The 13,996-nt window shown below is 51.1% G+C and overlaps 2 protein-coding genes across 3 annotated transcripts in view; both read left to right on the top strand.

Moving 5' to 3' along the window:
* Window positions 1–13,996, top strand: part of oxct1a (3-oxoacid CoA transferase 1a) — a 416,864-nt gene that overhangs the window by 340,210 nt on the left and 62,658 nt on the right. The gene's annotated exons all lie outside the window — the stretch shown is intronic.
* ttc33 (tetratricopeptide repeat domain 33) overlaps window positions 744–13,996 on the top strand; it is a 91,422-nt gene continuing 78,169 nt past the window's right edge. Inside the window, exons 1-2 of one of the 2 annotated variants that reach the window (XM_078215269.1) lie at window positions 744–937; window positions 9,669–10,109. The gene's annotated coding sequence lies outside the window, so the exon portion shown is untranslated. Of the gene's footprint in view, window positions 938–9,564; window positions 10,110–13,996 lie in introns of both variants that reach the window. The other variant, XM_078215270.1, reaches the window with a different exon arrangement.

Genomic DNA, 13,996 nt, shown 5'->3' with positions numbered 1-13,996 from the left:
ATACAAACAATTGGTCTAGTTGGACCAAGGAGCGGCACAGGCTTGGAGGACCGAAGGGCCTGTTTCCTGTGCTGTACTGTTCTTTGTTCTTTGATTCTTCATAAATGAGCAGCCTTTCTATGAATGTGAAATTAAATGAGGTTAATTAAATGGAGCAGATTTATTTTATTCATTAGTGGCATAAGTAGCCTTACATTAACACTGCAATGAAGTTCCTGTGAAAATCCCCTAGTTGCCACACTCCAGTGCCTGTTCGGGTACACTGAGGGAGAATTTAGCATGGCCAACGCACCCTAACCAGCACGTCTTTGGAGTGTGGGAGGAAACCGGAGCGCCTGGAGGAAACCCACGCAGACATGGGGAGAATGTGCAGACTCCAGTGACCCAAGCCGGGATTGAACCCGGGTCGCTGGCGCTGTGAGGTAGCAGTGCTAACCCACTGTGCCGCCGTGCTGTCCTAATTGGCCTCCCCCTGCTCCTGGCTCTGATTCCTCGCTGGGTACATGTTGATGTAAACATGGATGTGACTTTCCCCCAGCCCATGAGGGTTGGCAATGGGAATCTCCATTGCTGGGCTCTGGCTGCACCGACCCTGCTGCAGCCCCGCAGCTGGACAGGGGAGCCATGGCAACGGCGGCCAGGAGCTGGCAGCGCACATGCGCAGCAAGAGTGCCGGGCCCGGGCGGGCGCATGCGCACTGAGGGTGTTTATGCTCGCGAAGGGGTCGTCACTCGGCCGAGAGAACGCATGCGCTAAGCTGGGGTTTCCATAGTGACGGGGCCTAGCCCGCTGGCAGGCCTGCAATCGAGGGGTTCACCCGGGCTGCAGCGGACAGGCTGAGGCCTGGGAAAGAGAGGCCGGGGATTGGGGCCCAGTTTGCCGTTTGGGAGGCGGGAGCTGAGATGTTTTGGAGTTAGTGAGAGCGAGAAGCGAGCAGGTAATGGCGGCGGGGGATCGGGGGGGGGGGGATCGGGGGGGGGGGGAAGGGGGGGGGAATCGGGGGCACGGGGGGGGGATCGGGGGGGGGGGGGATCGGGGGGGGGGATCGGGGGGGGGGGGGGACACGGGGGGGGGGATCGGGGGGGGGGGGGACACGGGGGGGGGATCGGGGGTGGAACACACGAGGGGGGGGGGATCGGGGGGGCACGGGGGGGGGGGGTGATCGGGGGCACGGGGGGGGGATTGGGGGCACGGCGGGGGGTGGGGATCGGGAGCCCCGGGGGGGGGGATCGGGAGCCCCGGGGGGGGGGGGGGGGGGGATCGGGAGCCCCGGGGGGGGGGGGGGGGGGATCGGGAGCCCCGGGGGGGGGGGATCGGGAGCCCCGGGGGGGGGGGATCGGGAGCCCCGGGGGGGGGGGGATCGGGAGCCCCGGGGGGGGGGATCGGGGGCCCCGGGGGGGGGATCGGGAGCCCCGGGGGGGGGGGGGGGGGGATCGGGAGCCCCGGGGGGGGGGGGGGGGGGATCGGGAGCTCATTAGCACTGCTGCCATAAAACGCAGGGACCTGGGTTCGATTCCCGGCTCGGGTCACTGTCTGTGTGGAGTTTGCACATTCTCCTCGTGTCTGCATGGGTTTCCTCCCACAGTGTGAAAGATGTGCGGGTTAGGGTGGATTGACCGTGCTAAACTCTCCCTAAGTGTCAGGGGGATTAGCGGAGTAAATACATGGGGTGAGAGAGATAGGGCCTGGATCAGATTGTGGTTGGTGCAGGCTCGATGGGCCGAATGGCCTCCTGACGGTGTGTTGTGTCAGAGAGCTGGGCTCAGGCTGTGAGCGAGAGGCACGTTGCACTGAAACTCTCCACAGATACTGCCAGACCCTGAGTTTATCATAGAGTCATAGAGGTTTACAGCATGGAAACAGGCCCTTCGGCCCAACTTGTCCATGCCTCCCTTTTTTAAAAACCCCTCGGCTAATTCCCATTGCCCGCATTTGGCCCATATCCCTCTATACCCATCTTATCCATGTAACTGTCTAAATGCTTTTTAAAAGACAAAATTGTACCCACCTCTACTACTACCTCTGGCAGCTTGTTCCAGACACTCACCACCTTCTGTGTGAAAGAATTGCCCCTCTGGACACTTTTGTATCTCTCCCCTCTCACCTTAAACCTATGCCCTCTAGTTTTAGACTCCCCTACCTTGGGGAAAAGATATTGACTTATCTATGCCCCTCATTATTTCATAGACCTCTATAAGGTCACCCCCCAGCCTCCTACGCTCCAGAGAAAAACGCCCCAGTCTATCCAGCCTCTCCTTATAACTCAATCCATCAAGTCCCGGTAGCATCCTAGTAAATCTTTTCTGCACTCTTTCTAGTTTAATCATATCATTTCTATAATAGGGTGACCAGACCACTATTCTAAGTGTGGCCTTACCAATGTTTTGTACAACTTCAACAAGACGTCCCAACTCCTGTATTCAATATTCTGACCGATGAAACCAAGCATGCTGAATGCATTCTTCACCACTCTGTCCACCTGTGACTCCACTTTCAAGGAGCTATGAACCTGTACCCCGAGATCTCTTTGTTCTATAACATTCCCCAACGCCCTACCATTAACTGAGTAAGTCCTGCCCTGGTTCAATCTACCAAAATGCATCACCTCGCATTTGTCTAAATTAAACTCCATCTGCCATTCGTCAGCCCACTGGCCCAATTGATCAAGATCCCGTTGCAATCCGAGATAACTTTCTTCACTGTCCACTATGCCACCAATCGGGGTGTCATCTGCAAACTTACTGACCATGACTCCTATATTCTCATCCAAATCATGAATATAAATGACAAATAACAGTGGACCCAGCACGGATCCAGAACTTTCCGTCTCTAATGCCCTGGGGTCTGTTGGAATTAAAATTCAATTCATAAATCTGGAATATAAATCTGGTCTCAGTAATGGTGACGATGAAACCATTGTCGATTGTCGGAAAAACCCATCTGGTTCACTAATGTCCTTTAGGGAAGGAAATCTGCCGTCTTTACCTGGTCTGGCCTACATGTGACTCCAGACAAATGGGCAACTAATTCTGGTCAGCCAGTGACACCTAAGTCCCATGAAAGAATAGAAAAGATATACAATATTGTCAGGGGGTAGGGGGAGAGTTGACAGGAGGAACCTGCATCCCTCGTTAGAGAGTTCAAAAACCAGGGGACAGAGATCCAGGATAAGTGGCAGTCGGTGTAGAGGGGACATGGGGACATTTTTACACAGAGGGTGGTGGGTGTCTGGAATTCGCTGCCTGAGTTGGTGCTGGAGGCAGAGATCCTAAACTCTTTTAAAAAGTATTTGGATCTGCACCTTAAGTGTTGTAAGTTGCAGGGCTATGGGTCAGGTGCAGGAAGGTGGGATTAGAAAGGGCACCTGGGTGTCCTCAGGCTGGCATTGACAAAATGGGCCGAGTGGCCTCCTCCTGCGCTGTATCATTTCTATGGTTCTAAATAGTGTATTATCAAAGTTATATTGAGTTACCTAATGGCATTGTTATAACTTTTGATGAATAAAATTAATTACTCAATAAATAAATAACAAAGAACTAAGAAAATTACAGCACAGGAACAGGCCCTTCGGCCCTCCAAGCCTGCACCGACCATGCTGCCCAACTGAACTAAAACCCCCTATGCTTCCGGGGACTTTATCCCTCTATTCCCATCCTATTCATGTATTTGTCAAGACGCCCCTTAAAAGCCACTATCGTATCTGCCCTCGTCAGTCATGTCGTCCTCGTCCTCCCTTTGGCATGTTTCCTCCTCCTTGGGATGAATTTCTGTTGTGCCTCCCGAATAACCCGCAAAAACTCCTGCCATGGCTGTTATAAGAACATAAGAACTAGGAGCAGGAGTAGGCCATCTGGCCCCTCGAGCCTGCTCCGCCATTCAATAAGATCATGGCTGATCTTTTCGTGGACTCAGCTCCACTTACCCGCCCGCTCACCATAACCCTTAATTCCTTTACTGTTCAAAAATTTATCTATCCTTGCCTTAAAAACATTCAGTGAGGTAGCCTCAACTGCTTCACTGGGCAGAGAATTCCACAGATTCACAACCCTTTGTGTGAAGAAGTTCCTCTTCAACTCAGTCCTAAATCTGCTTCCACTTATTTTGAGGCTATGCCCCCCAGTTCTAGTTTTCACCCGCCAGTGGAAACAACTTCCCTGCTTCTATCTTATCTATTCCCTTCATAATCTTATATGTTTCTATAAGATCTCCCCTCATTCTTCTGAATTCCAATGAGTATAGCCCCAGTCTACTCAGTCTCCCCTCATAAGCCAACCCTCTCAACTCCGGAATCAACCCAGTGAATCTCCTCTGCACCCCCTCCAGTGCCAGTATATCCTTTCTTAAGTAAGGAGACCAAAACTGTACACAGCACTCCAGGTGTGGCCTCACCAGCACCTTATACAGCTGCAACATAATCTCACTGTTTTTAAACTCCATCCCTCTAGCAATGAAGGACAAAATTCCATTTGCCGCCTTAATTACCTGCTGCACCTGCAAACCAACTCCTTGAGATTCCTGCACAAGGACACCCAGGTCCCTCTGCACAGCAGCATGCTGCAATTTTTTACCATTTAAACAATAGTCCATTTTGCTGTTATTCCGACCAAAATGGATGACCTCACATTTACCAACATTGTACTCCATCTGCCAGACCCTCACCCACTCACTTAGATTATCTATATCCCTTTGCAGACTTTCAGCATCCTCTGCGCACTTTGCTCTGCCACTCATCTTAGTGTCATCTGCGAATTTTGACACACTACACTTGGTCCCCAACTCCAAATCATCGATGTAAATCGTAAACAATTGCGGTCCCAACACTGATCCCTGAGGCACACCACTAGTCACTGATCGCCAACCAGAAAAACACCCATTTACCCCCACTCTTTGCTTTCTGTTAGTTAACCAATCCTCTATCCATGCTAATACATTACCCGTAACACTGTGCACCTTTATCTCATGCAGCAGTCTTTGGTGCGGCACCTTGTCAAATTGACACCTTGAGCAGTGAAAGACTGTTCCACTGACTTCCCTGTCAGGCTCCCTTTCCAATAAAACTCTGGCCAGTTCCCTCCGCATGTCTTTGTAGTTACCTTTATTTGTAATACTGTTACATCTGATTCCAGCTTCTCCCTCTCAAACTGCAGGGTAAATTCTATCATATTGTGGTCACTGCTCCCTCAGGGTTCCTTCACCTTAAGCACTTTAATCAAGTCTGCCTCATTACACGTCACCAAATCAACATTTACAATTAAAAGATAAAGGAGCTGGTGTTTAATGTGTAGTGTGATATATTTAATATATAGACTGCCTAATGTTTAACAGATGCAACATATATTTTAAATGCATAACTTTTACTGTTTTGTGATTTATATTTCTATTTTTCAGTTGTTGATAATCTCTTACAAAACATGATTATATATTGTTGTAGCACGGCGTTACAGGATTGGCTCTCCGGGTAGGAAGATGAGTGCCACTTTCCTTGCTCCCTGCCCTTGTTAAGGTTGCTCCAACAAATGCCGAGCTGGTCCGTCAGTGAAGACAGTTTGCTGGCCTTGTTAGGCAGGAATGGGAGGGACGGGTTGTGTCTGGTTACCTCGTGACTATTCAGACACACAGACTGACAGGTCTCCTGCTCTCGACCCTCTGTAAACCTGAGATCATCCAAACCTTTACTCTCAGTGTGTAAGCTCACACAGTTTCCCGTCCCCTCTCCATCCCTGTGTTTGCTGCTCTCCATTGACTGCTGCTCGAGCAATATTTTGATTTGAAAATTCTGGACCTTATTTTTAAATCCTAAGTGAAGTAAAGTTTATTTATTAGTGCCACAAGTCAGGCTGACATTCACACTGCAATGAAATTACTGTGAAATTCCCTTAGTGGCCACACTCCGCCACCTGTTCGGGCACACTGAGGGAGAATTTAGCATGGTCAATGCACCTAACCAGCACGTCTTTCAGACTGTGGGAGGAAACCGGAGCACCCGGAGGAAACCCACGCAGACACGGGGAGAACGTGCAGACTCCACACAGACAGTGACCCGAGCCGGGAATTGAACCCGGGTCCCTGACGCTGTAAGGCAGCAGTGCTAACCACTGTGCCACTGTGCCCCTCCCTATGTCTGTAACCTCCTCCAGCCCCACAGCCCCCTTGTGATGGGAAAGACAGACTCCACCAGAAGGATGCACGATCTGGAATTCACTGCCTAAGTTGGTGGTTGAGGCTGAAACACTCACCTCATTGAAAAGGCAGCTGGATCTGTGTCTGAAGCGCTGGAAGCTGCGAGGCTACGGACCAGGCGCTGGGGAATGGGGTTATAATGAGCGGCTAGTTTCTTTTTCTTTTTTTGCCAACGCAGACAGGATGGGCTGAATGGCCTCTTTCTGCACCGTAACCTTTCCATGGTTTGAGACGGTGAGACAGGGCATTAATAATGGAAATAGCAGAGGCTTTGAACAAGTATTTTGTATCAATATTTGTGGTTGAAGACACAACCACCATGTGGGTGGCACGGTGGCACAGTGATTAGCACTGCTACCTCACAGTGCCAGGGACCGGGCACGGTGGCACAGTGGTTAGCACTGCTGCCTCACAGCGCCAGGGACCTGGGCACGGTGGCACAGTGGTTAGCACTGCTACCTCACAGTGCCAGGGACCTGGGCACGGTGGCACAGTGGCACTGCTACCTCACAGCGCCAGGGACCCGGGCACGGTGGCACAGTGGTTAGCACTGCTGTCTCACAGCGCCAGGGACCCGGGCACGGTGACACAGTGGTTAGCACTGCTACCTCACAGCGCCAGGGACCCGGGCACGGTGACACAGTGGTGAGCACTGCTGCCTCACAGCGCCAGGGACCCGGGCACGGTGGCACAGTGGCACTGCTACCTCACAGCGCCAGGGACCCGGGTTCAATTCCCGGCTTGGGTCACTGTCTGTGCGGAGTCTGCACGTTCGCCCTGAGTCTGCGTGGGTTTCTTCCGAGAGCTCCGGTTTCACGTTTTAAGTTTTTATTTATTCGTCACAAGTAACATTAACACTGCAATGAAGTTACTGTGAAATTCCCCGAGTCGCCACACTCCGGCGCCTGTTCGGGTCAATGCACCCGAACCAGCACATCTTTCAGACTGTGGGAGGAAACCGGAGCACCCGGTGGAAACCCACACCGGGAATCGAACCCAGGTCCTTGGCCACTGTGAAGCAGCAGTGCTAACCACTGTGCCACCGTGCTGCCCCCAGTTCTCCCACAGTCCAAAGATGTGCGGGTTGGGTTGATTGGCCAGAGTAAATTGCCCTTATTGTCAGTGGGACCAGCAGGATGGATAAGTGGGGTTCTGGGGACAGGGCCAGGGTGGGAATGTGGTCTGTGAAGTCTTGATGGGCCAAGTGGCCTCCTTCTGCACTGCAGGGCTTCTAGGATTCTAATAGCAGAAAAAGATGGGGCACAGGCAGAGAGAAAATTAAACCGAACGCAAGCACATTGCAAAAATGGTTGTGAAAGCAGGTAGCCAGGAGAATAAAATGAGTCTGCAAAGGGCGAGAGATAGGCCATGTATATGAGAATGTTTGATAGGGACAGTGTAGAGGGAGCTTTACTATGTATCTAACCCCGTGCTGTACCTGTCCTGGGAGTGTTTGATAGGGACAGTGTAGAGGGAGCTTTACTCTGTATCTAACCCCGTGCTGTACCTGTCCTGGGAGTGTTTGATGGGGACAGTGTAGAGGGAGCTTTACTATGTATCTAACCCCGTGCTGTACCTGTCCTGGGAGTGTTTGATAGGGACAGTGTAGAGGGAGCTTTACTCTGTATCTAACCCCGTGCTGTACCTGTCCTGGGAGTGTTTGATGGGGACAGTGTAGAGGGAGCTTTACTATGTATCTAACCCCGTGCTGTACCTGTCCTGGGAGTGTTTGATAGGGACAGTGTAGAGGGAGCTTTACTCTGTATCTAACCCCGTGCTGTACCTGTCCTGGGAGTGTTTGATAGGGACAGTGTAGAGGGAGCTTTACTCTGTATCTAACCCCATGCTGTACCTGTCCTGGGAGTGTTTGATGGGGGACAGTGTAGAGGGAGCTTTACTCTGTATCTAACCCCGTGCTGTACCTGTCCTGGGAGTGTTTGATGGGGACAGTGTAGAGGGAGCTTTACTCTGTATCTAACCCCGTGCTGTACCTGTCCTGGGAGTGTTTAATGGGGACAGTGTAGAGGGAGCTTTACTCTGTATCTAACCCCGTGCTGTGCCTGTCCTGGGAGTGTTTGATGGGGGACAGTGTAGAGGGAGTTTTACTCTGTATCTAACCCCGTGTTGTCCCTGTCCTGGGAGTGTTTGATAGGTTCAGTGTAGAGGGAGCTTTACTCTGTATCTAACCCCGTGCTGCTGTACCTGTCCTGGGAGTGTTTGATGGGGACAGTATAGAGGGAGCTTTACTCTGTGTCTAACCCCGTGCTGTACCTGTCCTGGGAGTGTTTGATGGGGACAGTGTAGAGGGAGCTTTACTCTGTGTCTAACCCCGTGCTGCACCTGTCCTGGGAGTGTTTGATGGGGACAGTGTAGAGGGAGCTTTACTCTGTATCTAACCCCGTGCTGTACCTGTCCTGGGAGTGTTTGATGGGGACAGCGCTATGGACGGTTGTGTTGTTGATAATTTGTCCCTCGAACAATGAAACAGATAATGCTGGAAATTCACAGTGGAATTGCTGAAGTCTCATGGATGCGGAATGTTACCTGTTTCTCTCTCCACAGATGATGCCAGGCCCGCTGACTTTACAGCATTTTCTGTTTTTATTTCAGGTTTCTCACATGCATGGGATTTTGTGGTTAGTTGCTTGCTTTCTATTCTGGCAGAGGTGAAATGATAAATAGATATGAAGTGATGGGAGTATAATTCTGCCCTTACTCCTGCTTTGCTTCTGTTACATTTAGCAAAGTGGAGGTTGAGGATATGCTGTTCCCCTGTTCGTCAAGGACAGCTGTGGGTGTGAAAGGGGTATTTTGTTGTGTTGTGTTCTGAACTGAAGGAAGCTTCACATTCTGACTGACAGTTTCTGTCACTCTCTCTGTCTCTCTCTCTCTGTCTCTCTCTCTCTCTGTCTCTCTCTGTCCTTCTCTTTCTGTCTCTCTCTGTCTCTCTCTTTCCATCTCTCTCTCTCTGTCTCTCTCTCTCTATCTTTCTCTCTCTCTGTCTCCCTCTGTCTCTCTCTCTGTCTGTCTCTCTCTCTGTCTGTCTCTCTCTCTGTCTCTCTCTCTGTCTCTCTCTCTCTGTCTCTCTCTCTCTGTCTCTCTCTCTCTGTCTCTCTCTCTCTCTCTCTCTCTCTCTCTGTCTGGCTCTCTCTGTCTGTCTGGCTCTCTCTCTCTGTCTGGTTCTCCCTCTCGCTCTCTGTCTGGTTCTCCCTCTGTCTGGCTCTCTCTCTCTGTCTCGTTCTCCCTCTCTCTCTGTCTGGCTCTCTCTCTCTCTGTCTGGCTCTCTCTCTCTCTGTCTGGCTCTCTCTCTCTCTGTCTGGCTCTCTCTCCCTCTCTGTCTGGCTCTCTCTCTCTCTGTTTGGCTCTCTCTCTCTCTCTGTCTAGCTCTCTCTCTGTCTCTCTGTCTCTCTCTCTGTCTGTCTGTTTCTCTCTGATTTACTTTTGCTGACTTCACTCTTCCCTTGCTCTGTTTTTTCTCACTCTCCCAGTGTTCTCTTCCTTACTCTTTCCTTCCTCTCTCTCGCTCTGTTTTTGACTCCCTATCTCTTGTCTCTGTTCTTTGCTGCCTTTGCCTCTCTCTCCCTCTGTCCTCTCTCCTCCCCCCCCCATTGCTCTCTTCCTGTCTGTCTGTGTGTCCTTTCTCCGATATCCCCCATCATTCTCTCTCTTCACTGCTTGCCCCCGTTGCCCCCTCCCACTCTCCCTGTCTGCAGTATGACGTCCTTTGGCTGGAAGCGGAAAGCAGGGGAGAAAGTTTCCAAGATTGCCTCTCAGAACTTTGAGGCAGCAGCAGTGGACGAGGGATTGGTTGATGCTGATGTGGACTGGTTACATGTCACCAAGCGGCAGCGGAAGGTGCTTCTGGAAGACTGCACGGTGAAGAGCAAGAGGCTGAAGGAAGAGGGCATTTTCCTCTCCGAGAATGGAAGGTGAGCTTGGGAAAGCCGGACAGTTTTGGGATTCTGAGCATCTGCGTAGGCCAAAAGGGCCAGACTGTTCACTGGTTTAGCATCTCCTGGTAGCGGCTGCAGACCTGTGCAATCAAACTGGGTTCACAGATCCCCGCGGCTCCACTGAATCTTTCTGGGGGTCTGTGGAATATTTGAGAGGCAGCTGGAGCTGGGTCAGAGGGTGGGAGAAGGGGGTTTATTTTATTGCACTGACTGGGCCAGGATTTATTGCCCATCCCTTTGATTTGATTTATTATTGTCACATGTATTAACATACGGTGAAAAGTATTGTTTCTTGCGCGCTATACAGACAAAGCATACCGTTCATAGAGAAGGAAAGGAGAGAGTGCAGAATGTAGTGTTACAGTCATAGCTAGGGTGTAGAGAAAGATCAACTTAATGCAAGGTAGGTCCATTCAAAAGTCTGACGGCAGCAGGGAAGAAGCTGTTCTTGAATCGGTTGGTACGTGACCTCAGACTTTTGTATCTTTTTCCCGATGGAAGAAGGTGGAAGAGAGAATGTCCGGGGTGCGTGGGGTCCTTAATTATGCCGGCTGCTTTGCCGAGGCAGTGGGAAGTGTAGACAGAGTCAATGGATGGGAGGCTGGTTTGTGTGATGGATTGGGCTTCATTCACGACCTTTTGTAGATCCTTCCAGTGTTGGATAGAACAGGAGCCCAGCCTTTGAGAAGCTGGTGGTGAGCTGCCTTCTTGAATAGCTGCAGTCCATGTGCTGGAAATGGGTAAGTTTGTGGAACAGTTCCAGACAACGCCGTTTCATCTCTCACTCTTCAGGGGCAAACACGCGTGTTGAATTTCAAATGATTGCGATTTATAAAACAACCAGTGGAGTTCCTAACGGTGACTCACTTGAGCTGGTTAGGAACATCCATACATGGGCACATTGTCCGTAAACAAAAGGCTCTTGTTCCCACTTTGTGCCTTTTTTTAATGACCGGGAGCTTGGGAAGTTCCTGTGGCTTCCTCCACGGCAACACCTTGGCCAATCAGAGTCAATGTGTCAACCAATTGTGATTGTTTGGAACTTCTTAAAGTTTTTAAAAGTTTATTTTGTTAGTGTCACAAGTAAGGCTTACATTAACACTGCAATGAAGTCATGGTGAAATTCCCCTTGTCGCCACACTCCGGTGCCTGTTCAGGTCAATGCACCCTAACCAGCATGTCTTTCAGACTGTGGGAGGAAACTGGAGCACCCGGAGGAAACCCACGCAGACACGGGGAGAACATGCAAACTCCGCACAGACAGTGACCCAAGCCGGGAATTGAATCCGGGTCCCTGGCGCTGTGAGGCAGCAGTGCCAGCCACTGTGCCACAGTGCCCGGGTCCCTGGCGCTGTGGGAAGCAGTGCTAACCACTGTGTCACCGTGCCCGGGTCCCTGGCACTGTGAGGCAGCAGTGCTAACCACTGTGTCACCGTGCCCGGGTCCCTGGCACTGTGAGGCAGCAGTGTTAACCACTGTGTCACCGTGCCCGGGTCCCTGGCACTGTGAGGCAGCAGTGCTAACCGCTGTGTCACCGTGCCCGGGTCCCTGGCACTGTGAGGCAGCAGTGCGAACCACTGTGTCACCGTGCCCAGGTCCCTGGCGCTGTGAGGCAGCAGTGCTAACCACTGTGCCACCGTGCCCGGGTCCCTGGCACTGTGGGAAGCAGTGCGAACCACTGTGCCACCGTGCCCGGGTCCCTGGCACTGTGGGAAGCAGTGCTAACCACTGTGCCACCGTGCCCGGGTCCCTGGCGCTGTGGGAAGCAGTGCTCACCACTGTGCCACCGTGCCCGGGTCCCTGGCGCAGTGAGGCAGCAGTGCTAACCACTGTGCCACCGTGCCGCCCTACGTCTGTAGTAGGGAAAATGCTGGAATCCATTATTAAAGAGGAGATAGCAGGGCATCTGGATAGAAATGGTTCGATCAATCAGACGCAGCATGGATTCATGAGGGGAAAGTCGTGCTTGACGAACATGTTGGATTTTTATGAAGATGTGACTAGGGCGGTTGATGGAGGAGAACCGGTGGATGCGGTGTTTTTGGATTTCCAAAAGGCGTTTGATAAGGTGCCCCATAAAAGGCTGCTGAAGAAGATTAGGGCACACGGAGTTGGGGGTAGTGTGTTAAAGTGGATTGGGGACTGGCTATCCGACAGGAAGCAAAGAGTCGGAATAAATGGGTGTTTTTCCGGTTGGAGGAAGGTAACTAGTGGCGTGCCGCAGGGATCGGTACTCGGGCCGCAACTGTTTACCATTTATATAGATGATCTGGAGGAGGGGACGGAGTGAAGGGTAACGAAGTTTGCAGACGACACAAAGATAAGTGGAAAAGTGAATCGTGTGGAGGACGGAGAAGATCTGCAGAGAGATTTGGACAGGCTGAGTGAGTGGGCGAGGATATGGCAAATGGAGTATAACGTTGAGAAATGCGAGGTTATACACTTTGGAGGAAATAATAACAAATGGGATTACTATCTCAATGGAAACAAATTAAAACATGCTACCGTGCAAAGGGACCTGGGGGTCCTTGTGCATGAGACGCAAAAGCCCAGTCTGCAGGTACAACAGGTGATCAAGAAGGCAAATGGGATGTTGGCCTATATCGCGAGAGGGATAGAATATAAAAGCAGGGATGTCTTGATGCACCTGTACAGGGCATTGGTGAGGCCGCAGCTGGAATACTGTGTGCAGTATTGGTCCCCTTATATGAGGAAGGATATATTGGCATTGGAGGGAGTGCAGAGAAGGTTCACCAGGTTGATACCGGAGATGAGGGGTTTGGATTATGAGGAGAGGCTGAGGAGATTGCGTTTGTACTCGTTGGAGTTTAGAAGGATGAGGGGGGATCTTATGGAGACTTATAAGATAATGCGGGGGCTGGATAGGGTGGAGGCGGAGAGATTCTTTCCACTTAGTAAGGAAGTTAAAACTAGAGGACACAGCCTCAAAATAAAGGGGGGTCGGTTTAAGACAGAGTTGAGGAGGAACTTCTTCTCCCAGAGGGTGGTGAATCTCTGGAATTCTCTGCCCACTGAGGTGGTGGAGGCTACCTCGCTGAATATGTTTAAAGCGCGGATGGATGGATTCCTGAGCGGTAAGGGAATTAAGGGTTATGGGGATCAGGCGGGTAAGTGGTACTGATCCACGTCAGATCAGCCATGATCTTATTGAATGGCGGGGCAGGCTCGAGGGGCTAGATGGCCTACTCCTGCTCCTATTTCTTATGTTCTTATTTGGTATTTTATGACAAATCATACTTTGATAACGTATCTCTCTTTTCAGCAAGATTCAGGAATGAAGTTGGCCGGTGGAACTTTGTTCCGATGGGCGAGCGTTTGGGGATCAGTGATTATAATGTGAGCTTTATAATATTGACGGGATACTAGGAAGCAACCGATCAAGCACAAAATTACACAACTGGAGGAAATGTGACTGCGAAGGAATGGGACTGAGGTTGGGTGGAATCAGTGAAAAGGGAGATGATGGTGCAGTGGTTATGTCAATGAACATGGGGTCAAACCCCACCTAGACTGGTGAAATTTAAATTAAATTAATACATCTGAAATTGAAAAGTTGGCCTCCATAATGGTGACCATGAAACCACTGGCGATTGTTGTAAAAACCCATCTGGTTCACTAATATCCTTTAGGGAAGGAAATCTGCCGTCCTTACCCGGTCTGGCCTACATGTGACTCCAGAGCCACAGCCAATGTGGGTGACTCTCAACCGCTGTATGAAATGGCTCAGAGAGTCACTCAGTTCAAGGACAATTAGGGATGGGCAGCACGGTGGCACGGTGGTTAGCACTGCTGCCTCACAGTACCAGGGACCCGGGCACGGTGACACAGTGGTTAACACTGCT

The sequence above is a fragment of the Mustelus asterias genome, chromosome 6, assembly GCF_964213995.1.
Source record: "Mustelus asterias chromosome 6, sMusAst1.hap1.1, whole genome shotgun sequence".
NCBI classification, from domain to species: Eukaryota; Metazoa; Chordata; class Chondrichthyes; order Carcharhiniformes; family Triakidae; genus Mustelus; species Mustelus asterias.
The sequence above is the reverse complement of the archived record's forward strand: the minus strand, read 5'-3'. Positions and strand labels throughout refer to the sequence as shown.